Genomic DNA, 26014 nt, shown 5'->3' on the forward strand with positions numbered 1-26014 from the left:
TGAATAGTCATTCTTTCTGTCTTTAGATTCTTATCCAATCATCTCTTCACATTCTATGGGAAAAAGAAAATGTATTGAGGGAGGGATGAAAGTCAAATAAGTGAATAAGATTATAAATACTGATTTTCAGAATAAATCAAGCTTATTATAGATACTTTGGAAAAAACATACAAGTTAAAAAGTTTATAGTCTCGGCACCTAAAGGGAATCAATGGTATTTTTTTTCCTAGTATTTTTCTGTGGAAAATTTTTTTTATAGAGTCATGATCAAAATGTATATGTATATGTATTTTTACATTTAAATGCTTTACTTAACATTTATTTTTCCTTTAGCCCAAATGCATATATGTATTAAATTTCTTTTATTATGTAAAGTATGAAACATACACAAAACAGAGGCAACATTATAAGGCGCCTACCACCCATCCCATGTACCCAACATCTAGCTTTAAAAATTATTAGCATTGTATCCATGAACTTCTGATGTGCAACAAATAGCCTCAAACTTTAGTAGCTTAAAATAGTAACCATTGATTTTGTTCAGAATTCTCTAGAGGAGTGATTTTGGCTAGGCTCAGCTGTGTAACTGTTCGGCTAGTCATGGCTGGCCTCAGTCTTGCATCTGTGTTTTGCTGCCACTTAGCTAGATGGCTTTGCTTCTGGGACTGACTGGCTGACATGTGGGGCCACAAGAGGGATTGGGTCCCTGTGTCTCTCGTCATTCAACAGGTTATCCTTGGGCTTTTTCACATGGTGATAGAAGGCTTCCAACCACAGCAAGAGGCAAGTGCTAACGCTTAAGTGTTTTTCAAACTTCTGGTTGTAGCTCACTAATACAACTATTGGCCAAAGCAGGCCACAGAGTCAATTTACACTCCAGGGGTGGAGAAATAGATTCCACTTCTTGATGAAGAATCTGCATCATCATTTTGTACGGATGTGAATATAAGCAGAAGAATTTGTGGCCTTTTTTAGTAAGGGTACGGCTATAGGCAAGAGAAGAATTTGCGGCCAATTTTAGAATCTACCACAAATGTGTTGCTAATACTAATATTGGTAAATCATCATTTCTGATGTTATTGGTAGATTGTCCTGAATATAATTTAGATGGCTGAGTAACATACCACCCAGTGCATTGCTGAACTTTGTGTGACCATTCCCCTATTGTTGAGGAGCGAGGTCATTGCCATTTTTTTGCCATTATGAGTAATGCTACAATAGATGCTTTGTGCATAAAACTTTTTCTGGTTTTGGGATTATTTCCTCTGAGTAGTCACAAAAGTGGTATTACTGTGTCAAACATTTTAGAGCTCTTAGTACACTTTGCCAAATTGCTTTCCGAAAGGATTGTATCAATTTACACTCCCACCAGTGTGTGTGAGAGTACCCCACAGGGATCCTTCTAAAATGCAAATCTGATTATCTCATGCCCAGTTTAAAAATGATCTCTACTGCCTTCATAATAAAGATTAAACTATGTAAGACAGAACTATGTCTGCTACGTGACTTTTGAAAAACTGAAAGGCCGTTTTAGCTTGATAAGACCCTGTATCCAAGGTTTATAGAATCTAGTGAGGAACAAGACTTGATAGGCTCAGAACCAAGTGAAGGCATCACCCTCAAGTTGTCCTTGAATGCAGGTGTCATCATTATAGAGGAGGAAGCTGAGGGTGAAAGACTGCAGTATTTAAAGTAGAAACCTGTTTACAACTTTCTATATATGGCATCATCTATGGATGTGAGAGTTGGACCACAAAGAAAGCTGAGTGCCGAAGAATTGATGCTTTTGAATTGCGGTGTTGGAGAAGTCTCTTGAGAGTCACTTGGACAGCAAGGAGATCCAACCAGTCAATCCTAAAGGAAATCAGTCCTGAATATTCATTGAAAGGACTGATGCTGAAGCTGAAGCTCCAATACTTTGGCCACTTGCTGTGAAGAACTGACTCATTTGAAAAGACCCTGATGCTGGGAAAGATTGAAGGCAGGAGGAGAAGGAGATGACAGAGGTGAGATGGTTGGATGGCATCACTGACTCGATGGACATGAGTTTGAGTAGGCTCCAGGAGCTGGTGATGGACATGTGTTTGGTGATGGATGGTGTGTTTCAGTCCATGGGGTCACAAAGAGTGACCCAACTGACTTGGACACAACTGAGTGACTGACTGAACTGACTGATTTTAGCATCACCTTTGCAAAGGAATGTACATATAAAAGTTTAAATATATATTTAATCAATGCAAAATAACTATAATATGTTTCTTTTTTTGGTTAGAATTCTTTAGTTCCAAAACCTGAAGACTGTGAGTCTTAGAATGAGACAGATCTGAGTTTGAATTCTGGCATTTACTAGAATTTGAGCAAGACTTAACATCTCTAAGCCTCCTCCACTTTGTTATCTGTAAGATGTGGGTAATAATGCCTACATTCTAGGGGTTTGGTGATGAATCAACATATATACCAAATGTCTAGCAGAACCATTCAGTCAGAGCTATTCTTCTTCTTCTTATGTGAGATGAATAGATAAGTAGAAGGGAACCATACATGCAACTAAAATGAGGAGGCATTGATAATCTAAGACTATAAATAAGGCTTTGTGACTTTTTACACCGACTCGATGGACGTAGGTTTGGGTAAGCTCTGGGAGTTGGTGATGGACAGGGAGGCCTGGTGTCCTGCGATTCATGGGGTCACAAAGAGTCGGACACCACTGAGCGACTGAACTGAACTGAACACCCACATTACCATGATTTGAATCTCGGCTCAGTCTACTAGCTGGAATTTACAGAGGATTCCTTTTTCCCAGTGTTATTGAGAATCCCCAGGTTCATGAATCATTGGTTCCCCTTGATGCTCACCTGGAAAGGGAGAACAGAGACCAGGATGCATTCCTCAAGATACAGTTCCTCGACTGTGGCTCTCCAGGCTGCCCTATCTGAGCTCTGGGTGCCTCTAGCACATGGCTAGTGGGGGAGGACAGCTGTTGACCAGAGCAGGCTCCACCCACCCTTGGCACTTTTCCATAGGAGTATCTGATGGAGCTCTCCCTGGGCCCCAGGAGTCCCAGGACTTGCTTGTTATCCATTGCAAATATATATATCTACAGATTTGCTCAAGCCAACCTGATTTTCTGGTGCTCTTTTTTTTTTTTAACTTTTTATGTTACATAGGAGTGCCTGGTGGCTCAGACAGTAAAGTGTCTGCCTGTAATGCAGGAGACCTGGGTTCGATCCCTGGGTCGGGAAGATCCCCTGGAGAAGGAAATGACAACCCACTCCAGTACTTTCAGCCTGGAAAATTCCATGGATGGAGGAGCCTGGTAGACTACAGTCCATGGGGTCACAAAGAGTCGGACATGACTGAGCAACTTCACTGGTTCACTGGTAGGTGATTAACATCGTTATGTTGTGTTAGTTTCAGGTATACAGCAAAGTGATTCATTTATATATACGTATATGTTAGTTGCTCATTCATGTCTGACTCTTGGCAACCCCATGGACTGTTGTCTGCCAGGATTCTCTGTCCATGGAATTCTCCAGACAAGAAGACCGGAGTGGTAGCCATTCCCTTCTCCAGGAGATCTTCCTGACCCAGGGATCGAAGCTGGGTCTCCCGCATTGTAGGCGGATTACCTTCTGAGCCACTCTATTCCTTTTCAAATTCATTTACAAATTCATTTATGTTGGTAGGTTTCAAATTCTTTTTCAAAATCATTTAGGTTGTTATGTAATATTGAGCAGAGTTCCCTGTGCTATATAGTAGGTCCTTGTTGGTTTTCCATTTTAATATAGCAGTGTATACCTGTCAATCCTAAATTCCATAACTGTCCCCCCCCTTTTCCTCCTGGTAACGATAAGTTTGTTCTCTAAGTCTGTGAGGCTATTTCTGTTTTATAAATTATTTATATCATTTTTTAGATTCTGCATATAGGCAATATCATACAATATTTGTCTTTCTCACTTTACTCAACATGGCAGTCTCTAGGTCCATCCATGTTGCTGCAAATGGCATTATTTCATTCTTTTTAATGGGTGAGTAATGTTCCATTATATGTATATACCATATCTTCTTTATCCATTCATCTGTTGATGAATGTTTAGGTTGCTTCCATGTCTTGGCTATTGTAAACAGTGCTGCAATGAATATTGGAGTACATGTATCCTTTTGGACCAAGCTAACCTGGTTTTCTGATAGTCCTTTCCATAGAGATGTTTTAGTGTGACACTATCCAAGAGAATATATAAGATCAGCCACAGGTATAATTTTACATTTCCTAGCAGCCATATTAAAATATATAAAGAAATAGATGAAATTAATTTCAACAATATGTTATTTAATGCAGTGTATCTATTATTTAGCATATAAAACATATAAAATTATTAATGAAATGATCTACATGATTTTTAAGATCATATAGCTCAAAAGCTGGTGTATTACTATATCTTATGCTTACGGCACATCTGAAGTCGGACTAGCCACCTTTTCAGTGCTCAGTAACCACAGGTGGCTAGTGGCCGCTAAATGGAACAGCACCAGTCTGAAACAAAACCAACTGGACTCCGAGTGGTACACCTCTCCAGCAGTACAGGTCTTGATGCCCACATTCAACTATTTTTCCCGAAAACCTACTTCTGATTTCAGCTTGGATGGATCTGTGGGGATTCAATATACTATATACTGTACCTAAAACTATTCTTTTTAACATAGTATTGTGTCCGGTTTACCAATTTGGACTCTGTTTCCGTTACAGTGAATTCCCTTTTCAGGAGTCTCTTGTGTTTTCCCACTTTGCTGCCACCCTAAATTATCAGAGAAGAAATGTTTTTAATCCTTGAACATTAATAAGAAAGGAGCAAGAGAGTCAGTTTTATTTTTATTCCTCCCATGAGGTTCCTCTGTTCCTCTGTGGATTTGTGGAATAAGAGAATGTGTGGGAATCCGTAACCCAAGTGCACAGGATATGATGGGGAATGGATATCTCCTTGCAGTGACCAGCAGTGTCTGAGCCTTGGGTAATGGCCCAGCTAAAATGTAGACACTTCTTAGAAAGAATTCTCAATTAGTGATAACAGATCCTACTATGTGTAAGAGCTTCACATGCCTCGTTTCCCGAGGTAGACATTATTATCCCTGTTTTATAGATGAAACAGAGAGGTTAAGGAACTTAGTTAAGGTCACAAAAAGGACCCAGAGTTGGATCTTCAGTGACTTGATGCTTTCCCTTGTCTCAAGGCCACCCTTCAATACTGGGTGGCTAAAATTGGCTCTGAGGATCAGCTGGCATGTAGCTGGAGACTTACAGATCTTTGCAGGAAACATTTGTCATTACTTACAAAGAGATGGTTCTAGGGCATCACTGTTCCAGTTACTATTGCTGTAAAACAAATCACCCCCAAATGGCAGGCATGAGAGGCCTCAGTTGGAGGACTTGAAGGCTCAGGGTGGAAAACAGCCAAAGAAAGTTGTTTACTCATGGACTTGCTGGTCAGTTAGGTAGCTCAAACCTCTCCGTGCGGCCTTTCCACATTGTCTCCCTGTGTGGACTGGTTCTGGCTTCCTCCCTCATAGCACGGTGACTGGGTTCAAAGGCTAGAAGAGACACACCGCTTATCATGGTCTCACCCCAGAAAGTCCTGCACCATGTACTTCATGCATTTTATTCAACATGGTGGTCACAGAGTCCTGTCTCAAGGCGAGGTGAAACAGATTCTGCCTGCTTATGGGACATGGTAAGGTTCCTGCAGGGCGAGTGGACCCACAAACATTGTCATGGCCATTTTTGGAAAATACAGCCTGCCATGGTCATTATCAATGTTACAGAGAAGGAAAGGTGGATAGGTTCCAGGGAAGGAAATGTTCTGTTGAGTGCCTGGGTCTCTAGTAAATGTCAAAATAGTGAAAGGGAATTAGGAAGATGATGGAAAGGGGAAGAAGTTCAAATGCAAATGAGGAGTATTGGAAGAGGCTTCCTCCAGCCAAAGATCCCTTCCAAAAAAGCAATGATTGCGCCCTTGACTTAGTCCACTGGCCTGACTTATGCTCTTTTTGTAGCCTCAGGTGGCCTCCACTGGCCAGAGCGGGGTGTCCTGAGTAACCTCCTACAGCCCAGGCCCAGGAAGGGCTACAGCATCTTGCTTTCAGCCTGCCCCCCTGGCTTCGTGGCTTAACCCTAAACCTCCTTTTCCTAGAGATTTGGAATTTCATTAAATCAGAGCTTGAGCTGAAAAATAACGACTGCCTTTATATGCACTGGCTCTTTACTGGCAGGCCATTACAGGGAAGATAAGGTTCCATAACACTGTAGGAATAAAGCCCAGAAAATTATGCGAAAAGCTCCGCCATCCAGGATAAATGTTATAGAAGGCATTAACCTTCCATAAAAAATCCCTTTGCTAGGCAGGAATTTAAATGACAGCCACTGTGAGAGGAGATATTTAGCCTTCTCTTAGAATAGCAGGTTCTTTGGTTATCAGCAGTTGAGTATTGTTCCTCTTTTTCATAGGAATGCTCAGCAGAATAGCAAATACGTAGACGAAGTCTTTTCTGGGTACACCCCTATATTGCAGTATATACTTCCCGAGATGTTATGTGTACATTCTCTGCCTTTATTTAGGAAAATTGAATAAGAGATTGATATCCAAATAAAACTGAAACAAACCTTTATGATAGCCTCCAAATTACTTGTCTTGAGAGAAAAATAATTTTTTCTCCCTGAGGTATAAGTGTGATTCTCCAATGAATGTGTTAGGGCAGAAATTACAGTGATTATCCTCTCTTTTTGTATAAATTTGGCTCTTTCAGCAAGCAAGCCAACCCAATCACAGGGCAGAGACTTTGTAGAGAAGTTTATGCATGTTCCACATACATATTTATATGCTTTGGGGGAAAAAATCTTAGATGATAGCGTAAAAGTTATTATTCTGTTCTAAGTAGTCAATCTCTGGGTCTCCATGCTGAAAGCATTTGCAGCAGGACAAATATGACTCTGCTCCATTGTCTTAGAGTCTCAGCTGAAGTCCCAGAACTGCTTCTGGCCCTTCCAGAGTTTGGTGTGGAAAAGAGGCTGAATTTCCCAATGTGCTAAGTGGATTGAGTTGTAATACCTACCCTCTTGAGCTCCACTCTGCCTCCCAAGTGGCAGGAATTCACACATGGGACATTATTTTTCTGTTAACTGAGCAGCTTTGTAAATATTGTTTGGGGGACCCAGTACTGAAACTTAGCATCATGGGTGGTTGAGAAATCCACAGTTGCCTCTCAGTTTGTTTAATCAAGTTGACATTCTTATGAGGCAATAAGTTGAAGAATTTTAAGACTCTCTCTAGACTAAATCACAATAAGACCAAACAGATTAACTTTGAGAGTCAGAAACAACTCCAAAGAAATGAAAGGAAAATAGATCTTCTAAAAGGCTTTATGGTTTTTCCTAATGATAAGCTAGTGATACACCCGACTAATTTGTGTTAGAAAATATTTATTTAGAATATTTTAAAGTTTTGTGCTTTAAAGTAGACTAAGTAAAAAAAAGTCCTCTTCAGAGGACTGTATTTGATCCCAAATGAGATGCTATTTTTAGGAAGAATGTAACTAATATTTATCTGGGGCCAAGATGTGCCAGTGCTCTTTGAATTCTTATCATCACTGGACAATATACGTATTATTATCCCCCCCCCCTTTCTTTTTACATATAAGAAAAACCAAGGCTGAGAGAGGTCTATCAACTTGCTCAGACTTCAGATTACCTGGACTAAACAGAGTTTGTTTCTCCTAACTTGAGAATCATTCTAGTTCTTTAGAATGTCTCTGAATTCCAGCGGGCCAGACAGTTTCTTAAGTGACAGTCCTAGGTAAGATGTCTGATTCTTCCTTCCAGTTAAATCTAAGCCATTGAAAAGTCTCTCAGTTGTACTCCTAAACTGATCACAGAAGCATGTATTTCTTTCTTTTGTCAGTAGAATCGTCCCCGGAGCGCTGGGCACCACCATCTTCTGACCCCTTCCCTGGTTCCTAGGTGTGCTCACTCCTCCCATGCTTGCTCACCTGGCATCATGGTTCACAGCAGCCAGAACCATCTTCCAAGAAATTAATATGCTGGGTCTCTCCTCTGTTTGGGACTCTGCAGATCTCCTGCTGTACCTATAGTAACATTCGAATGTCTTACCTTTGCTTATGAAAGCTAGTGGTATCCTGCCCGACCTTCCCCTCTCCTCTTACCTCCTGCACTCTCTGCTTTGCTCTCCAAGCTCTATGCCCCCATACACATTTGACTATTTCTGGAAAAGAGCAAGCTTTCCCCTCCTTCTTGCTCTTTTTCTCTCCACTCTTCTCCTGGCTCTTCATATGGCCTGTGTCTTGCCCTTCGGGTCTTGGTTTAAAGACCAGTCTCTCTGTGAGAACTTCTTTCACCATCCTATTAAAGCAGCTCCCTCCACCATGTTATTTGCCATCAGAGGGCCTTGCTGGCTTTCTTCATGGTGCTTGTCATTACCTATAATTACGTACAGTAAATCCCCTACATACAAGCACATTCTGTTCTGAGAGCATGTTCGTAAGTCCAGTTTGTTTGTTGAGTCCAACAAAGTTAGCCTAGACACTCAACTAACACAAAAGGCTATGTAGCACTGCTCAATAATATACTTTTCGGGCTTCCCTGGTGGCTCAGATGGTAAAGAATCTGCCTGCTCTGCAGGAGACCCAGGTTCAATCCTTGAGTCAGAAAGATCCCCTGGAGAAGGGCATGGCAAGCCACTCCAGTATTGTTGCCTGGAAAGTCCCATGGACAGAGGAGCCTGGTGGGCTACAGTCCATGGGGTCTCAAAGAGTCAGTCATGACTGAGCGACTAACGCGCATAATACTTTTCACATGTAATACATAAAAGCACAAAAAACAAAACATTTTTAGTCTTATAGTACAGTACCTTGAAAAGTACAGTAAAATAGCCGGCATACAGGGGCTGGCATCAAGTGAACAGGGAAGAAGAATGACTGGAAGAGGGAGAGGAGGTGGAAGATGGTAGAGCTGAAGGATCGTCAGCAGGGGTTATGGAGGGTAAGCTGCATTTTCATTCACACCTGGTGCTGATGGAATGCCCATTCGCATCTTTGAAGGTTCACAACTTAAAGGTTAGTATGTAGGGGACTTACTGTGTTTGGTGTATTTGCTTACTTGTTTGTTATCTAGCCCTGTTCTTCACCCAGCTCAAACTAAGTCACACATGACCAGGAACCCTTATCTTCACTGTTACCTCAGTTCCTGACCCGTGGTAGGCACTCAACAAACCTTTGGTGCAAAAATTAATCATACTTGTGTAGTCCTTCTGCTCTTAAAGCCCTTCCCCATCCCAAATCACAGTCTATTCGGGAATCCATCATCTTTTCAGTATTACTGGGAAAAAATATTGGAGTTGACTTTAAGAACCTTGGTCCATATTCCCATCATGCGTACTAAGTTGCTTCAGTTGTGTCCAACTCTGTGTGACCCTGTGGACTGTAGCCCGCCAGGCTCCTCTGTCCATGGGAGTCTCCAGGCAAGAATACTGGAGTGGGTTGCCATGCCCTCCTCCAGGGGATCTTTCTGACCCAGGGAAGCCATGTCTCACAGCCATGAATTTGCTGTAGAAGCGTAAGCAAGTCATTATTCCTCTCCAAATGATCTTTAAATCCCCCCTGAGCCCTGATCCCGGATTGTTTCCAGTTTTGCTACTACTGTCCTCTTGAAGCAACCTTGACAGAAGCAACTTGGTTTTAACTAAGTCATTATGTCGAGATGCAGCCTGCAGTTTATTTAGGAGGACCCAGTGTTTCCCCTCTATTTGAAGACTCTTGAGTGGTGTTAATGGAGGGTGTCAGGTGATGACGTCTGGGGGAAAAAGGATCCTTCCAGGCAGCAGTGCACATGAGAGGCAGATGGGATTTATTGCCAGAAGCCTCTGTGAAGATGGGGAGAAACCCATTTGCCTTTTGTAACACCTCAGCTGGCTGAACAGGCACAGAGGAACTGGTGCTTAATCGTATCTAGAGTCTCAACCTTATCACCTGAAGAATGGGAATTCCTCACCAGGAATCGCAGCCTGCAAAGGCAGCCAGGGGCCAGAGAAAGCAAGATCCTGCCTGTGCACTGGCTTTGGATGGGTCTGGCTGCCTGTCTGTGCCTCCTGCTTGTGGGAACCTGCTCTCTCCTGTAGTGTTCACCTGGGGATGGAGGAGGAGAGCAAGGTGGGTGCCATGGGCTGTGCTAAACACTCTGTGTACATTGCCTCTCCAAATGCTGTGAGGCAGTTATCATTTCCATGCTGTGCCCATTTTCCAGATAGGGACCCTGAGGCATAGAGATTGAGTAATCTGCCTGAAGCCTCGGCGTTAGGAAGTAATTATGTTCTGGTGCACTCCTTACGATCTCGATCTCTGTTCCTTCCTTGTGCCGTTGGTCAGTTTCTGCTGTCACAGGGAACCCAACTACACAGAACGAGTCATTTTCAGGGACTGTTTGAAAAGCATTGTAGGGAATCAAATGTGTGGGGTTAGATCTGGCAAATGAAGTCCCAGAGGCCCAGCTTCATGACTTGCAAAATAAAGCTAGGCAGAGTACATCAGATGTCCCCATGGAGACAGATAATGAACTGTGGGAAAGAATCACCTGCTTAATGGAGAAAAAAATAGTTACGTGAACTTTAAGAGATGTGTATTTTTCTTTTTTTAAATTAAAAAAAATATTTTTTGACCATACCATGTGGCATGTGGGATCTCAGTTCCCCGACCAGGGATCAAACCCGTGCCCCCTGCATTTGAAGCATGGAGTCTTAACCACTGGACCGCGAGGAAAGTCCCCTATGTTTTTCTTTATACCCCTATTGGCATCACGATTTTTGAGTGTTTCAGGAAAGCCAAATTTTTCTCGAGCCAGCAAATCAACCTTCTAGAAGGTCATCTGGGGCCTGAAAGAGAAGCTATTCAACAGTGTTTATGGAATGATGAAGTTGGACCGGGCCCTGCTGGTCACTAAAGATAACGAGGTGAAGAAGGTACAGCCCTGCCCTTGCAGAGATCAGGCTGAGGGTGCAGGGCAGGGACAGATAGGTGAGAGGCCAATTTAATACTCCGTGATTCATAGCTTAGAACAGGAGCCTGTGCGAACATGGGAGAAAAAGTTCCTTAGAAGAAGCAAATTTTGAGATGAGATTTGAAGGATAAGTCAGCAAAATGGGGAAGACAGTGTGGGCAAAAACCGCGGAATCATGGTATATACAGAGTGTCTGGGGCAGTAGGAAAAGAGGCTGGAGAGAAATTCAACCCAACTGTGAAGGGCCTTCCAAATTGGACTTTGGAGCACAGACATTACCCTGTGCTAATAGCTAGAAAGATCCCTCTGGGGGGTGGGCAGAGCTATTTGAGACTGTACTGGAGAGAACAGACTGGAGGAAGGTTGTCCTGGTAGTCAAACACACACACTGGAATATTACTCAGCTATAAAAAGAAATAATGCCATTTGCAGCAACATGGAGGGACCTAGAAATTATCATACTGAGTCAGACAGAGAAGGACAAATACTATATGATATCACTTATATGTAGAATCTGGGACTTCCCTGGTGGCTCAGATGGTAAAGTGTCTGCGGGAGACCCGGGTTCAATCCCTGGGTCGGGAAGATCTCCTGGAGAAGGAAATGACAACCCACTCAAGTATTCTTGCCTGGAAAATCCCATGGACGGTGGAACCTGGTAGACTACAGTCCATGGGGTCGCAAAAAGTTGGACACGACTGAGCAACTTCACTTTCATATGTGGAATCTAAAAAAAAAAATGGTACAAATGAACTTATTTACAAAACAGAAATAGACTCACAGACATAGAAAACAAACTTATGGTTACCAAAGGGGAAAGGGGAAGGGAGGGATAAATTAGGAGTTTGGGATGAACAGATAACATACTACTTTATATAAAATAGATAAACAACAAGGTCTTAGTATATAGCACAGGAAACTATATTCAGTATCTTATAATAATGTATAATAGAACAGACTGAGGAAAAGAATATATAGAACTATGTATATATAATGGAGAAGGCAATGGCACCCCACTCCGGTACTCTTGCCTGGAAAATCCCATGGACAGAAGAGCCTGGTAGGCTGCAGTCCGTGGGGTCTCGAAGAGTCAGACACGACTGAGCAACTTCCCTTTCACTTTTCCCTTTCATGCATTGGAGAAGGAAATGGCAACCCACTCCAGTGTTCTTGCCTGGAGAATCCCAGGGACGGCGGAGCCTGGTGGGCTGCCGTCTATGGGGTCGCACAGAGTTGGACACGACTGAAGCGACGCAGCAGCAGCAGCAGCAGCATGTATATATAAAAGTGTGTTAGTCACTCAGTTGTGTCGAACTCGTTGCTATCCCATGAACTGTAGCCCACCAGGGTTCTCTATCCATGGAATTCTCCAGGCAAGAAACATGGAGTGGGTTGTCGTTTCCTTTTCCAGGGGATCTTCCCAACCCAGGGATCTAAGCTGAGTCTCACACATTGCAGGCAAATTCTTTACTGTCTGAGCCACCAGGGAAGCCCATGTATATGTAAAGAATATATAAAACTGAAGCACTTTGCTGTACACTTGAAGCATTGTAAATCATCTATACTTCAGTTGAAAAAAAAAAAAGATGGTATAGGGAAAGGACCTGAAACAAAATGGATGCTTACTGTGTGAGGTGAAAGTTGAATACAGATGAATTGTATTATGTATATAGTTAGACATTTATATACAGATGCACACTCACCTATACCAGCTATATAATTTTTATGATAAACATGCATACCTGGAAATTTTAAAATATTTACTTTCATTACAGAAACTGAATGCGAATTATGGCAATTTTGAAGTGTCTAATGTTCTCTGTGTTAGGATGACAAATTGTTCCTTCCAGATATTCGTATTTAGTAACAAAGTTTTCTACTTGATTGCTTATTATTTTGTTGTACTATTACAGATGTTGTATTTGATTTTAGAGTGGAATTTGCTGTTCCATATCATTAAATAAATTCTCAGGGCTATAATTTATTTCACTCCTCAGAGAATAGAAGGAATTCAAGAGTTTTGAAGCATATGCCTGTCTTCCAAGGAGTTAGAAAAACACAAAACACCCTATTGAATTTTTTTTTTTTAACCACCAATAAAGATAGCTTTCCTTGGGGAGGAGAAGGAGAAGATGATGTTGAAGATGGGCTATATTTGTTATATGATGAAGACAGGCTCCCTTTTAAAGCTTATGCCTACTTACCCTTCAGAGCTGGAGAGAACCCAGAGCTGCCTGTTCACCTGGGCTAAATTAGATTTCCCCCCTCAACCCCCATCCCTCATGGCACCCTGTTCTCATCCTTCATAGCATTTTTCATGATTGTGAAATTATATATTTGTGGTAGATTGACTGCAGCTGCAGATTCTTTCTTCTTCCGTCAGAAAGAGGTGAGATCGTTTGTCCTCGCATTGAATCTGGGCAGGCTTTCTGACCGCGAGGCCAACAGGACCTGGCAGACCTTATGATGTGAGAGTTTCTAGGCTCTGACCTTAATAAACTGGGAGCTTCTGCTTCCTGTCTCTTGGGGCACTTTCTGGGAGCCTCACGCCCCTGAGCAAGATGCCTGATTACTCAGACACTGCCAGGCCAGAGGGTCCCCATAGAGGCCCTTGGTCAACCGTCCTAGCCAAGTGTAGTTTTCCAGCTGTTACTGCCAAGGCATCTGACGTGTGAGTGAACTGCACTGGACCCTGCAGACTACACCATACCTGCCTGTTGAATTCTGTCATGTGACCTCCATTGACGTCACGTGGAACACACTGCCTAGCTGAACCCTGCCTGAATTCCTGACCCTCAACATTGTGAGATCAAATACAGTGGTTGCTGCTTGAAGCCACTGTGGTTTGGAGTAGTTTGTTTTGCAGTAATAGATGACTGGAATAACACTGATTCAAGTTTAGTTATTTATTAATATCCATTTTCTCTTGCCTGGAGAATCCCATGGACAAAGGAGCCTGGTGGGCTACAGTCCAAGGGGTCGCAAAGAGTCAGACACAACTGAGCGACTAACACACACACACACACACACACACACACACACACACACACACACACACACACTTTCTCTTTTAGATTGTAAGCATTGTGAGGACCACAGGGACCATGCCTGGTTTGTTCACACTGTGTGCTCATTTAGCCCAGTATTGAGACACAGTAGGTACCTGTTTTTCAGTTGTTGAGTTGTGTCTGACTCTTTGTGACGCCATGGCCTGCATCACGCCAGACTTCCCTGTCCTTCCCTATCTCCCAGAGTTTGAGTCATTGATGCCATCTGACCATCTCACCCTCTGTTGCCTTCTTCTCCTCCTGCCCTCAATCGTTCCCAGCATCAGAGTCTTTTCCAGTGAGTTGGCTCTTTGCATCAGGTGGTCAAAATATTGGAACTTCAGCATCAGTCCTTCCAATAATATTTAGGGTTGATTTCCTTTAGGATTGACTGGTTTGATCTTCTTGCAGTCCAAGGGACTCTCAAGAGTCTTCTTCCCAGCACCACAGTTTGAAAGCATCAGTTCCTTAGCGCTCAGCCTTCTTTATGGTCCAGCTCTCACATACATACATCACTGCTGAAAAAACCATAGCTTTAACTATGCAGATCTTTGTCAGCAAAGTGATGTCTCTGCTTTTTAATACACTATCTAAGTTTGTTATTTTTTTTCTTTTTTTTTTTTTTTTTTTACAGTCCAGGTCTTTATTTTTACACCCATCAGGCCATGAATTCATAGGGAGTGGGCTCCAACAGTTCGGGTTCCTTTCCATTGGTTCTCACGAAGTGTGCTTCTCTGGGTGGAGCAGGCTGGCGCTTCAGCTGAACCCAAGTCCCTTTCTCTTTGGCTTCCTTCATTTTCTGATCATTTTCCTTCACACGTTTCAGGAAACTATCTCGGCTCTTAGAGTGCTTAATATGCTCAATACGTACATTAATTCTCTTGGCAAGAATCTTGCCCTTTACTTGTTTATTTACAATGATGCCAACAGCATGCTGGATAACATTATAGACTCTCCCAGTTTTGCCATGGTAACATTTGTGGGGCATTCCTTTTTGAACAGTACCCATTCCCTTGATATCTACAATATCACCCTTCTTGTAGATTCTCATGTATGTGGCCAAAGGAACAACTCCATGTTTTCTAAAAGACCTAGAGAACATGTAGCGGGTGCCCCTCCTCTTTCCCTTTGTGTTGGTCATTTTGGTGGATTACTGGAAGATGGCGGTTCCGGCCGAAAAGCTATATTTTTTCTTCCAAGGAGCAAGCATCTTATAATTTCATGGCTACAGTCACTTCAGTGATTTTGAAGCCCCAGAAAATAAAAGCTGTAACTGTTTCCTCTTTTTCCCCATCTATTGCCATGAAGTGATGGGACCAGATGCCATGATTTTAGTTTTTTGAATGTTGAGTTTTAAGCCAGCCTTTTCAGTCTCCTCTTTCACCTTCAAGAGGTTCTGTAGTTCCCCTTTGCTTTATGTCATAGAGTGTATCATCAGTGTATCTGAGGCTATTACTGTTTCTCCTGGCAATCTTGATTCCAGCTTGTGAGTAGGTACTTAATAAATACTTATTTAAATAACGAACATTCCATGACAGAAGTTGAGCAAAGGAAAGTTAGCTTATAATGTAGGTATGGATCTCCTATTCAGGTTCCTGAATTATTGTGTACTGTCTTGTTAATTGCTTCATTTTTTTCCATCATGCTTCTGTGCCCTGATAGTAAAATTATTCTATTTGTTTGCATGCAATGCATTTTGAGGATAAGGATGCTATTTGCTTTAAGTTAGGGACATAAATTTTTATCAGAATGCATCACATGCACAATTATCTCAGAGAGGTGATGGCAAAGGGTGAGTATTGCCTGGGTCTGAAATGAATTAAGAAGCAATATCTATCTATCTAGGGGCTTCCCAGGTGGCACTTATGGTAAAGAACACACTTCCACTGCAAAAGATGTAAGAGATGTAATAGATGCAGGTTCAATGCCTGGGTCAGGAAGATCCCCTGGAGAAGGGCATGGCAACCCACTCCAGTAATCTTGCGTGGAGAATCCAATGGACAGAGGAGCCTGGGGAGTTATAGTCCATAGGGTCACAAAGAGGACATGACTGAAGCAACTTAGCCCACACACATCTGTCTGTCTGTCTGTCTGTCTATCTGTCCATCCATCCATCCCATCAAGCATAATTTTGGCTCTAATGCAAAAATGGAAAAGTAATCCTTGGGCTAGCATTTGGTATCACACTGTACACAGAGAAACAGGTATGTTTATAGTAAGAAGAATGGCTTTTTTGCCTGATTTGCTTTGACAGCCAAGCTTCTGCTTTCTTAGTGTCCACAAATCTCAGCTATTAGTAAGGCTTTTGTTAAAAAGTGGTGCGCTGGCACTGGGTCCTTTGTCTTTTCAACAGACAATTCTGTGTCTGTACCAGCAATTCTAATTATTATTATTCCTATTATATTATTATTTTGTTTGGTTGCAATTTCACTTTCCACACCACAGTATATGGTAAGCATCTGGCGATTCTTAAAGCGTCTTTATTAACTTTCTCTGAGAACCTTTTCTATCACCTAGAAGATAGGTCTTGGAAAGGGCCAAGCTGATGTGACTGCCAAGGGGGTTTTACTAATAACATTTTACTTTCTTCAGAGAAGCTCTTTATAGTGAATTAAAAAATACTGTTATGAACTTTAGCAGTCTTTTAAAATTTTTTATTTTATATTGGACTATAGTTGATCTTCCAATGAACACCCAGGACTGATCTCCTTTAGGATGGACTGGTTGGATCTCCCTGCAGTCCAAGGGACTCCCAAGAGTCTTCTCCAACACCAGTTCAAAAGCATCAATTCTTCGGCGCTCAGCTTTCTTCATCGTCCAACTCTCACATCCATACATGACCACTGGAAAAACCATAGCCTTGACTTGTCTATCCTAAAGGGGATCAGTCCTGGGTGTTCATTGGAAGGACTGATGTTGAAGCTGAAACTCCAATACTTTGGCCACCTCATGCGAAGAGTTAACTCATTGGAAAAGACCCTAATGCTGGGAAGGATTGGGGGCAGGAGGAGAAGGGGATGACAGAGGATGAGATGGTTGGATGGCATCACTAACTCGATGGACATGGGTTTGGGCAAACTCCGAGAGTTGGTGATGGACAGGGAGGCCTGGCATGCTGCGATTCATGGGGTCGCAAAGAGTCGGACACGACTGAGCGACTGAACTGATAGTTGATCTACAATGTTGTGTTAGTTTCAGATGTACAGCAAAGTGATTCAGTTACATATGAATATACATCTATTCTTTTTCAAATTTTTTTTCCTATTTAGGTTCTTACAGAATATTGAGCAGAAGTCCCTATAGCAGGCTTTGTATCAGATGGGTTTTCCAATCTGAATGCCCATCATTAATATTGCCCTTTGGCTGGAAGTGGGTGTGTACCAAGGCAATAGGACTGTGGATTGGATGCTTATGCTCTCACAGTGGGGGCCCTTTTCTATTAGGTAAACCAGAGTCCTAAAAGCCCAGATGCTTCAGTTATGTGTATTTTTTTCCTGACGTGAATTTGAAAGAATTTAATGGCAGTATAGTCAGCCATAGGACTGGAAAAGGTCAGTTTCATTCCAATCCCAAAGAAAGGCAATGCCAAAGAATGCTCAAACTACCGCACAATTGCACTCATCTCACACGCTAGTAAAGTAATGCTCAAAATTCTCCAAGCCAGGCTTCAGCAATACGTGAACCGTGAACTTCCAGATGTTCAAGCTGGTTTTAGAAAAGGCAGAGGAACCAGAGATCAAATTGCCAACATCTGCTGGATCATTGAAAAAGCAAGAGAGTTCCAGAAAAACATCTATTTCTGCTTTATTGACTATGCCAAAGCCTTTGACTGCGTGGATCACAATAAACTGTGGAAAATTCTGAAAGAGATGGGAATACCAGACCATCTGACCTGTCTCTTGAGAAACCTGTATGCAGGTCAGGAAGCAACAGTTAGAACTGGACATGGAACAACAGACTGGTTCCAAATAGGAAAAGGAGTACGTCAAGGTTGTATATTGTCACCCTGCTTATTTAACTTATATGCAGAGTACATCATGAGAAACGCTGGGCTGGAGGAAGTACAAGCTGGAATCAAGATTGCCGGGAGAAATATCAATAATGTCAGATATGCAGATGACACCACCCTTATGGCAGAAAGTGAAGAAGAACTAAAGAGCCTCTTGATGAAAGTGAAAGAGGAGAGTGAAAAAGTTGGCTTAAAGCTCAACGTTCAGAAAACTAAGATCATGGCATCTGGTCCCATCACTTCATGGCAAATAGATGGGGAAACAGTGGAAACAGTGTCAGATTTTATTTTTTTGGGCTCCAAAATCACTGCTGATGGTGATTGCAGCCATGAAATTAAAAGACGCTTACTCCTTGGAAGAAAGGTTATGACCAACTTAGACAGCATGTTAAAAAGCAGAGACATTACTTTGCCAACAAAGGTCCATCTAGTCAAGGCTATGGTTTTTCCAGTGGTCATGTATGGATGTGGGAGTTGGACGGTGAAGAAAGCTGAGCGCCGCAGAATTGATGCTTTTGAATGGGGTGTTGGAGAAGACTCTTGAGAGTCCCTTGGGCTGCAAGAAGATCCAACCAGTCCATCCTAAAGGAGATCAGTCCTAGGTGTTCATTGGAAGGACTGATGTTGAAGCTGAAACTCCAATACTTTGGCCACCTCATGTGAAGAATTGACTCATTGGGAAAGACCCTGATGCTGGGAAGGATTGGGGGCAGGAGGAGAAGGGGACGACAGAGGATGAGATGGCTGGATGGCATCACTGACTTGATGGACGTGAGTTTGGGTCAATTCCTCCGGGAGTTGGTGATGGACAGGGAGGCCTGGCGTGCGCAAAGAGTCAGACACGACTGAATGACTGAACTGAACTGAACTGATAGTCAGAGATAATGCAAAAAGTAGTGCCTAGTGATAATTCATTTGGGAGGCTCAGGGAGCAATTCCATGTAGGGGGTTCATTGGGTATAGATTTGTAAGTGGGTAGGGGAAGGGGTGCTCACATTGTCAGTGATCATGTTAAAAGCTGTTTTGCACCACAGAAATCTTCAAATTTCATTCATGATTGAAACTCATTGAGAAAAGTTGGTGTGATAGTCAGGATTCACTTGCTTACAAATGATGGCACAACTCAGACTATCTTTTTTTTTTCTTTAAAAGGTAAAATTTATTGACCTATAATTGAAAAGTCTAGGTCTTCAGACATTATTTGAATCTAGGAGTTCAAACAATGTTAATGTGTTGGATTTATTCTAAGGAAGGCTTTTTTGAACTAGTGACAAAGACTCTAGCAACTCAAGGCTTTTATAATCCTTACGATTTACAGTCCCAGAGAACATAGATTCTTTTCTGAAAGTTTTAGCAAAAATCCTGGGGATGATTCTCCTTGGCTTTATTTAAGTATAATTATCTCTGAACCAATCACTGTGGCCAGAAGGAGGGTGTATGTTCTAAAATATCCAGGATCATGTGATATTGCTTATATGTGGAATCTAGAAAAATAGTATAAGTGAACTTATTAACAAAACAAAAATAGAGTCACATGTAGAAAGCAAACTTCCAGTTACCAAGGGAGAAAGTGGGGGAAGGATAAATTGGGATACTGGGATTGACATATACACATTATTGTATATAAAATAGATAACTAATAAGGACCTACTGTATAGCACAGGGAACTCTTCTCAATGCTCTGTAATGGCCTATATGAGAAAAGAATCTAGAAAAGACTTGATATATTTATAATTGATTTACTTTGCTATACACCTGAAACTAGCACAGCATTGTAAATCAACTATACTTCAATAAAAATTAAAAAAAAAAAATCTAGGTCTGGGCCATGTGCTTCTCTTGAAACTGGGAAGCAAGGTCAACCTCCAGTGAGTGATGTTGACTAGAAATGGTGGCAACACAACATGGTTTCTTAGAGGATAGCCTCAAGATATAGTCCTTTACAGTTGCTTATTAGTCTTCTGGGATCCCAGGAGCAAAGAATGCAAAGCTTCCTGAACTGAGATTCAGGTGGAAGAGAAATCTGAGTCATTTTGCCATTCACACACTAAATGGTTGTGGACTGGTCACTTTCCCTCGTGAGGGTCTCAGATTCCTTATTGGTACAGGGAGGAGTTTGGATCAGGTGATTCTGATGATTCCATCAAGCTCAAAAGTTCTTGAGTTTCCTTGTCCCTAGCTGGAAAGATTATTGGAAGTGTCCAGAGAGCTGAAGTGTAGCGTTGCGCTACGTAAACTCCAGGGGTTTCTGATTCTGACGTCGACGGTGATGGTCCTGCTCTTTATTAGAAACAGCCCTCAGCCCTCTGCTCTCACAGACGCTGCTTCAGAGCTCCCTCCTTCACTGCCCCTCAACCCCCAACCCCAACTCAGTAGTGATGTTGGTGAGAAACTTCCTGGCTGCTGTAAGATCACGGAGATAAATGGGAAGGTCAGCCCATTGCCTGAAAATGAGTTTGGCTTAAAGGTTCCTTGCCCAAGAAAAGGAAAGAGAAACCTGCTGGGGATAGCCAAGGGGGAAAGAGAAGAGTGAGTGACCTCTTTAGAAAGAACTGCAGCCCTGGAAATCTGGCTAATGGCTGGAGAGGGTATGTGGTGATAACTCACAGCGGCCACTTGGATTTAATTATAGCAACATTTGCAGACAATAAGTGGGTCTTGAGTGAAGCCGGCCTGATAATATGGCAGTGACAAAAGCTGATCTGGATTTCTGGCCAAAAGGATGGATGAGGAATGACAGATGACATAGGAACATTTCGTCTAGGAGATGTGTGTGTGTGTGTGTGTGTGTGTGTGTGTGTGTGTGTGTGTGTGTGTGTGTGTGTGTGTGTGTGTGTGTGTGTGTGTGTGTGTGTGTTTCTTTTTTATATCACCATCGTCAATTATTTGTAGAGATTCCTGTGGTGAAGATGGTAGTATTCTGAACTGTGGCAAGACTTGGAGTTTGGAAACCTAGGTTTATGTCTAGTTTCCACTTACTCACCAAGCCTCAGTCTCAACATTTGCAAAATGAGGAGCTTCGCTCTTTGTAGTCTTGAAAATTAGTAATTTTCAGACTAGAGGTTTACTAACGTACATTCTATTTTTTTCACTCTTTACTTTTAAAAAAAAATGATTTATTTATTTTTGACTGCCCTTGGTCTTTGTTGCTGCATGGGCTTCTCTCTAGTTGTGGTGAGCAGGGGAGATGGAGGCAACTAGGTCTCATGTCTTTCATTAACCAGCAGGATAACCTGGGCTTGTTCACTTGATGGCTGGATGGGATTCCAAGGGGGATGGGAACTTTTAAAGTTCTTTTGAATCTTAGCAAACTGTCTTAACTTTACTTCTGCTGCGTTCTGTTGATTCAAACAAGTCACAAAACCCACCCAGATTCAAGGAGTAGAGAAGTAAATTCCACCTTTTGAGAGGCATTGCTGCAAAGTCATGCTGCAAAGTCGCATTCACACAGGAAGAAAACCATTGTATCTATTTTTCTGAACTATCTACCACAGCCATTCCTGTTGGTACTGAGTGACCACAGAGATTGCCACAGTTGCTATGGAATCATAGCACCCTGCAGTAAGAAAACAAGGCATTGTCATTAGTAACTAAGTGGAACTTTGATTGTAGATTTTTGTTGTTTTTCACCTCAGGAGAAATTTGGGTTGGGTTTTAGAGTTACAAGTAACAACCCAAGAGAGAAAATGGGAAGTACAGGATAAAAATGAAATAGTAGAAAAAGATGAAGTCAGGAGCACTGTTAGGTAAGAATGCATGCTTAGAAGTCCTGTATAGTTGCTAGAGGTGGGCATGTTTCGATCTGGGCTCCTGGAAGCCAAGGTACAGAGGAGAACTTCATCACTTGTGTGAACCATGGTGCCTACAAGAGAGAAGGAAGCTAGTATCTGATGTTAGGTCTGAGTCAGAGTTAGTAACGTATAGCTCAGGGAGGGAATTTTTTATTTCTCAAGGGAACACCAGAGGGGTTGAATGTACTAAGCAGAATTTGAAAAGAGGGAAGAGTAATTGAAGTTGATCCATATATATTGAGTATTGTTGTTGTTTAATTGCTAAGTTGTGTCTGACTCTTTGCAACCCCGTGGACTGTAGACCTCCAAGCTCCTCTGTCCATGGATTTCCCAGGCAAGAATACTGGAATGGGTTGCCATTTCCTTCTCCAGAGAGGTCTTCCCAACCTAGAGGTTGAATCTGCGTCTCCTGCGTTGCCACATGGATTCTTTACTGCTGAGCCACCAGGGAAGTCCATATATTGAGTATATTTGATTGTAGCTAAGGCTAACAGTCACATTTTACAGATTGCAGGTACTTTTTAGATAATGCAGTACTATACATCATCATCTACTTGTTGTCTCTTAACAGTGGTATGAAATAACTAGGGGAGATATGGTAATATGACTCACTTATCAGACAGGGAAACTCAGAGAGGTCAAGTGAGTTGTTCAAGGTCGTATAGTAAATAAGACATATCTTCTTACTTTCAAGTCAGTGTGCTGTGTGTGATATATTGGGTGAGATGCCTTGGAAGATACAGAAGTGTGCCATGGTATCACGAAACTATGAACTCTCTGGAGGAGGAAGGGTTTGATAATGGTACAAATAATAATAAAGCCTATTTTTCTTTTGGTTTCTTTTTTGGTGTCTTATTTCTTTTGATCTTTGCACAGTCCCTTTGCGATAGTATCCCCATTTTACAGATGGTAAACAAAAACAGAGCTCTGAGGACAGAAATACTTGACTGTGATTTCCCAGATGGTAATAGCAATATTGGTTTCAGTCTCTCTCTTTTATAAAATTCTGGGACTTTCCATTAATTGATGCTGGCTGAGGCACATGTAAACTTGATATTTTTATTTTTTCATTTTTTTATTGGAGGATAATTGCTTTACAGTGGTGTGGTGTTCTCTCCTGTACATCAGCATGAATCAGTCATAATTATATATAACTCCTCCCTCTTGAGCCTCCGTCCCTCCACCCCATTCCACCCTCGAGATGGTCACAGAGCACCAGGCGGGGCTCCCTGTGTTATATAGCAGCTTCCTGCTAGTTCTCTATTTTACACATGATAGGATTTTTGTCAGTGCTACTTTCTCAGTTTGTCATAGCCTCTCCTTCCCCTGCTGTGTCCACAAGTCTGTTCTCTACGTCTGTGTCTCCATTTCTTCTCTGTAAATAGGTTCATCAGTACTGTTTTTCTAGATTCCATATATATATATGTTAATATATGATATTTGTTTTTCTCTTTCTGACTTCATTTTGTATAACAGGTTCTAGGTTCATCCACCTCACTACAACTGAGTAATATTCCATTGTATATATGTACCCATATTTTCTTTATTCATTCATCTCTTGATGGACATCTAGATTCCTTCCATGCCCTGGCTGTTTTAAATAGTGCTGCAGTGAACATTGGGGTACCTGTGTCTTTTTGAATTATGGTTTTCTCAGGGTATATGATCTTAGTATTTTGAATGTTGAGTGTTAAGCCAGCTTTTTCACTCTATTCTTTCACCTTCATTGAGAGGCTCTTTAATTCTTCTTTGCTTTCTGCCATATGGCTGGTGTCATCTGCATATCTGAGGTTATTGATATTTCTCCTGGCAATCTTGATTCCAGCTTGTGCTTCATCCTACCCGGCATTTCACATGATGTACTCTGCAGTACAGTAAGGTTCCCTTTTCTCCACATCCTCTCCAGCATTTATTGTTTGTAGGCATTTTTGATGATGGCCATTCTGACTGGTATGAGGTGATACTAAACTGTTGTAAGACAGTACAGCAGCCATATATGAATAGAGCCTTAGGAAATCAGAAGCGGGGACTAGCCAAATTAGGAGCAGAAAGTTAGTGGAGGGACTCAGAACCTGAAGGGCTGGCAAAGATGTGAATGGGAAGTGAAGGCCAAAGAGCTAGGTTGGGGGAGGGGATAGTACAAAGACAGGTGCAGAGGCAGATGTGAGTGAGGTACATTCAGGGCAATGATGAAAAAAATTAGTCTGATTATATTGGACACTTACTGTTAACATTTTAATTCAACACAATGAGGACTTATGTGCAGAAGGTAAAAAGATGAATTAGTTACAACTTGGTCCTTAGAAAATCAGCAGACAAACAACCATAAGAAAAGTAGTAGAACCTAAATTTTGGACAATACTGTTTGACCAAATATTGGGAGAATTGTCAGAGTAAGGATTTTGGTCTTGATTCTATTGGAGATAAAGTAGCATGGGTATAACAATGCAAGGATTCCAGGAGCCATGTCACAAATGTAGAGAGGAGAGAATCCTAATGTCAACTATTAAATAGAAAGACCCCTGACCTGTGTGTCCTGGGGACAGTTTAAATCAAGTCCCTGGACTGATCTGTGGCAGAGAGTTCCAGCATTCTGAATGCAGGGAATGGTCTATCACCTCAGCACCATTGTGTATCCTGGCCTACAAAATGTATTCAGACCTAAAATGTATTTACGTGACTCTCTTAAAAAATGTTGTTTTCTCTGATAATAAATGTAATATGTGTTCATGGTAGGAAAATTTTAAAATATAGAAAATAATTTTAAAAAGATATACGATCCAGAAACATTGTGAACCCTTTGGAAGAACTTCCTCTAGATTCTTTTTCCTAGTTCTGTGTCTTACATAGATGTCTTCATCCAATTCCTCCTACCTGTCGAGCAGAGAGAGAGCTCAGTCCTTGTTTTTATCTCTGATAATTTTTTTAGAAGTCTTTGAAATGAAATCACTCGTTTGTATGAAGTATCATCACATTATTAAATTTTTTTCTAGGGAAGGTGTAGCAATTTTTACCCTCACAATATGAGAATGCTTTTCTTAATGCACCTCTCTCAGCCTTGAGCATAATCATTAAAGATATGTCTGTTATGCTAAACCCATGAACCCAGTATAATCATTCATCAGGCAAATCCCAATAGAAGGTCAGTTTACAAAATACTTCTCAAAGCTGTCAAAGTCATCAAAAATAAGGAAAGCTCAAAAAACTGTCATAGCCAAGTGAAGTGAAAGTCGCTCAGCCGTGTCCAACTCTTTGCAACCCCATGGACTATACAGTCCATGGAATTCTCTAGGCCAGAATACTGGAGCGGGTAGCCATTCCCTTCTCCAGGGGATCTTCCCAACCCAGGAATTGAACCCAGTTCTCCTGCATTGCGGGTGGATTCTTTACCAGTTGAGCCACAAGGGAAACCCAAGAATACTGGAGTGGGTAGCCTATCCCATGAGATCCAACCAGTCCATCCTAAAGGAGATCAGTCCTGGGTGTTCATTGGAAGGACTGATGTTGAAGCTGAAACTCCAGTGCTTTGGCCACCTGACGCGAAGAGCTGACTCATTGGAAAAGACCCTGATGCTGGGAAAGATTGAGGGCAGGAGAAGAAGGGGACGACAGAGGATGAGATGGCTGGATGGCATCACCGACTCAATGGACATGGGTTTGGGTAAACTCTGGGAGTTGGTGATGGACAGGGAGGCCTGGTGTGCTGCAGTTCATGGGGTCGCAAAGAGTCAGACACGACTGAGCGACTGAACTGAACTGATCCCATCTCTAGCGGATTTTCCTGACCCAGGATTCAAACTGGGGTCCCCTGCATTCCAGGCGAATTCTTTACCAACTGAGCTAGAAGAGGAGACCAAGGAGACGTGATAATTAAATGTAGTGTGGCCTCCTGAATGGGACCCTGGAACAGGAAAAGGCTGTTAGAGAAAGCTAAGAAAATGTGACTAAAATATGAACTTTACTTAATAATAATGAATCAGTATTAACCAGTATTATAATCAGTATTAACTGTGTCTTTGGAGTAAGTCTTGAAGTTAGATAGTATAAGTATGCCAACTTTGTTCTTTTTCATTTCCATATGTATCTATCAATATATAAAAATTTTATAGTC

At 41.8% G+C, this 26014-nt stretch overlaps 2 long non-coding RNA genes and 1 pseudogene across 3 annotated transcripts in view; 2 read left to right on the forward strand and 1 right to left on the reverse strand.

Moving 5' to 3' along the window:
* The window catches only part of LOC145520025 (uncharacterized), a 133834-nt gene that overhangs the window by 47588 nt on the left and 60232 nt on the right, over positions 1–26014 (forward strand). The gene's annotated exons all lie outside the window — the stretch shown is intronic.
* LOC145520028 (uncharacterized) lies at positions 6820–11838 on the forward strand. The gene is made up of 2 exons (XR_014064132.1): positions 6820–8176; positions 9540–11838. It is a non-coding gene; the product is annotated as an uncharacterized LOC145520028 (long non-coding RNA).
* On the reverse strand, positions 14699–15251 carry LOC145520015 (large ribosomal subunit protein eL21 pseudogene; annotated as a pseudogene). The gene has a single exon (XR_014064127.1). The product of XR_014064127.1 is annotated as a large ribosomal subunit protein eL21 pseudogene (transcript).

The sequence above is a fragment of the Giraffa tippelskirchi genome, chromosome 1 (genome assembly GCF_054371585.1).
Source record: "Giraffa tippelskirchi isolate mGirTip1 chromosome 1, T2T-mGirTip1v1.2.pri, whole genome shotgun sequence".
Lineage (NCBI taxonomy): Eukaryota > Metazoa > Chordata > Mammalia > Artiodactyla > Giraffidae > Giraffa > Giraffa tippelskirchi.